This window comes from Microtus ochrogaster, chromosome 8, assembly GCF_000317375.1.
Source record: "Microtus ochrogaster isolate Prairie Vole_2 chromosome 8, MicOch1.0, whole genome shotgun sequence".
NCBI classification, from domain to species: domain Eukaryota; kingdom Metazoa; phylum Chordata; class Mammalia; order Rodentia; family Cricetidae; genus Microtus; species Microtus ochrogaster.
The window spans coordinates 10,446,736-10,450,782 of record NC_022015.1 but is presented as its reverse complement, the minus strand read 5'-3'; positions in this window follow the sequence as shown (position 1 = coordinate 10,450,782).

Sequence of the window (4,047 nt, the reverse complement as noted above, 5' to 3'; positions counted from 1 at the left end):
ACAGACATACATGCACGCACATGGTGTACAGACAGACATACATGCACACACATGGTGTACAGACAGACATACACGCACACACATGGTGTACAGACAGACATACACGCACACACATGGTGTACAGACATACATGCACACACACAACAACCACATACATACAATAAAAATAAATAAAAATATTTCTATATGCCCATCCTAAAGAGAAAGGAGAACCTATCAACTGAACATATTCAGCTCCATGGACGCTTGTCCCTCAGTCCTTACTGATCTCCCTGTGTCTGCAGTTGTAGGAACTGTGTCCAATACAAGGCAGTGTACAGATCTCATCGGTAACTGCTAGCCTCATGGCTTCCAGGAAGCAGTCTTCTGTAAATTAATTTACTTTGTTGACCGACATATCATATTTTACGTAGTCACAGGGCACATGATGCTTGGGTTGTGTGTGCACTGGGTAATGATCAGCTCAGAGCGGTAGCATACATCATCTTACACGTCAGTTGTTTCTCTTGGGTGAAAACATGACGGGTCTTCTTTAGATGTGTGACATATTCTTACTTCATCTGTGGATGGCTTTTCCTAGGAACTGGGAGACGAGTAGATAGAAGTGGCTGTACCCTCTGATGCTGGCATCCCCTGAATAGTCCAAGTTTATGGACCTCAGGCAGAGATGAATGTCCTGACTGGGAGGGGGAGGGGCTCTGACACAGAGGCGAAGGAGTATGTGTGTATGCACGAGGCAGGCTCAGATGCCTTCTTGGTTAATTTTCTATCAAGAACTTAAAAAACAAAACAAAATTCAAAAAACAAAACAGGAGACTAGACAGAAAAAGCATTATAGCCAGACCTCTGCATATGGTATAGCACCCACACACTGACACAAAGTATTTGAAAAGGGAAATCACACTTTACCTGACTAAGCCTGCAGAAACCCTTTCTTGTCACTATTCTCTTAAGTATCTTATAAAAACATTTATAAAGCATTTACATTGTATTAGGTGCTATAAGCAACTCAGAGAGGGTTTAAATTATACAGGATATACCTAGCTTCTATGCAGATGCTAACATTTTATGTAAGGAATGTGAATGTCCTCATATTTGGTGTCAGCTGGGTCCTAGAGCCTGTCCCCCACAGGTACTGAGGGATGACTGCCTGCTATACATTATTTGTGAACAGAATTTAAACATTTAAGCACATTCTATATATAACACAATGTTCTATTGCTACACATATGCAAAACACCATGACCTATGTTCTAGCTTAATGTAAGCCAGGTTTGAGAAACACCCTTGCTGTTAGTTCTGGCAGCTAAAGCTTGGAAGCCACACTTTAGGAATCTGTCAGTCTCAATGGCTGCATGTATTCCACTTGGTTATCATATCATATGTACCAATCCCTGCTCTTTCTCATGAGTCACGGGACTGTCCCCTAATTTTCACAACTCTACACAGTGGTCTTTGCATGTCCCAGACGAGTCTCCTTGGGCTGTGCAAATGTATCTAAGGAAGAGAGCTGACTCAGGCTTCCAGGGCTGTCTGGATGGAACATGTCTCCATCTCACTTGGAATGGCTCAGCTGTTCTCCAAGTTGCCATACTGATTTTCCACCACTGTGGGTTGGTGGCCTATCCGTTTTTACATTGTCTTCCCATGGCAGCCAGGGTTCCCCACAGCTGACCTCGCTTCCTTTCTTGTAGAAAACAGTCAGTTACTTTCCTTTGCAGCTTTTAAGGAGGAAACAGAAAGACAGGACTCGGAGCTGGAGAGATGGCTTATGGTTAAGAGTTCGCTGCTCTTGCAGAGGACCTGAGTTGGTTCCCAGTCAGGAGACTCACAGCTGCCTGTAAATGCAGCTCTAGGGCCTCCAATGCTCTCTTCTGGGCTCTTCAGAGATGACCTATTTTTTTTTAAACTTTCCAAGTGACATAAAGAAAAAAAAATAGAGGGGAAAAAACTGAGTCAAAGCAGAATGTAGGAGGTCTTTTCGTTAAAGATAAGATGGGTCTTTCAGGTGGATGGGAGACCTAACAGAGCCCGTGAAATAGGCAAAGTTCCTGAGAGGCAGGAACTTTCCCTCCTAAGCTCAGCTACTAGTGTGTAGCCCTGCCCTCTGCTACCCTCCCAGCAGGGGTGCTGCTACAGGCGAGTACACAAGGACATGAGTGTGAGCAGCTTTTCCACTGAGCACATAAGGGCGTGAGTGTGAGCAGCTTTTCCACTGAGCACACAAGGGCGTGAGTGTGAGCAGATGCTCACTTCTCTGGCCAGTATCCACCTTGTTATATAGTTCAGCATCACCCTGAACTCCAGATCCTTGTGCCTCCTAGGGCTGAGTTTGCAGTGTGCACCTCTGGACCAAATCTAGGCTTCGTGTTTGCTGAGCCAGCACTTTACCAACTGAGCCCCAGACCAGTATTACTTTTTAAATTCTATAGTTTTGAAATCAGGTAGGATTGCTCAGACAGAAGCAAGAGTAAAGACTTTTCTCCAAAATTATATATAAAAAAACAAAACGACCTTACTTCCATTTCTAGTCACAGAGACAAATACGATTTCAGTCCCTTATCAGAGAAGCTTCTTGCAGTGGGTGGCAGTTAATACAGAAACTAGTGGCTGTTCAAAATGCAATAGAATAAGAAACTATATAGTGCTTAGCCCTATATGGGACATCTGTACCAAACCCCACCCCTCAAGGTTTGGGGAACATGACAGGGTGGAGTGGGAGCAGAAAGACTGCAGGAGCCAGAGGTTGGGCAGCCCTGGGGTAAAACATAGTGGACATGACATGACCATTTTGCTCAGGTACTCACAGCACCTGTGGTTGATAACACAAGATAAAACCAATCAGTATTTCAGCGTTGTCTTGGGGTTTCAGGATTTCTGTTGCTGCGATGAAACACCATGACCATAAAGTGACTTTGGGGAAGAAAGAAAGGGTTTATTCATTCACTTCACACTTCCACATTGCTGTTTATCATTGGAGGAAGTCGGGTCAAGAGCTCTATCTAATAGGGCAGGATCTGGGAGGCAGGAGTTGATGCAGAGGCCATGGAGGATGCTACTTACTCGCTTGCTCCCCATGGCTTGCTCAGCCTGATTTCTTATAGAAAGCACCAGCCCAGGGATGGCACCACCCACCAAGGGTTGGGCCCTCCCCTGTTGGTCACTAATTGAGAAAACGCCTTACAGTTAGACCTCACAGAGGCATTTCCTCAACTGAGGCTCCTTCCCTCGGATGACTCTAACTGTGTCAAGTTGACACACGAAACCTGCCAATACCTGCGGGGATAGGGGAGAAGGTTGGGAAGCTTCCCCCTTAGCCGAGGTGCTATTGCCAAGCTGATGCTACTGGAGGAAGGAGAATCATTTTCTTCAAGGGTGTGATCCCTGCTACTGCCCATGCTTCAGTGGATGGCGCTATACATAGAGACCAGCATAGTGAACACTATCACTGAGCATCAGAGTGGACACGATAGCTGACAGCCACAGTGGGCACTGCACCTGATCACCACAGGGACTATCATAGTGATCACTATGGCTGACCATCATAGTAGACACTACAGCTGACCATCATAGTGGACACTACAATTGGCTTAAACAGTGAACACTACAACTGATCACAAAATTGACTGTCATAGTGACCTTTACGGTTGACCATCACAGTGAAGACCACAGCTGACCACCATAGTGGACACTACAGCTGACTGCCCCAGTGAACACTACAGCTGACGCTGACCACCCCAGAGGATGCTACAGCTGACCGCCAGAGCAAACGCTACAGTTGACCACACCACAGTTGACACAAGTGGCCACTACGGTGGACAGTTCAGCTGACTGCCACAGTGGACACTAAAGCTGACCACCACAGCGGACACTAACGCTGACCATCACAGTGAACACTACAGCTGACGCTGACCACCCCAGTGGACGCTACAGCTGACCGCCACAGTGGAACGCTACAGCTGACTGCCACAGTGGACGCTACAGCTGACCACCCCAGTGGACACTGACGCTGACCACCACAGTGAACACTACAACTGATCACACCAC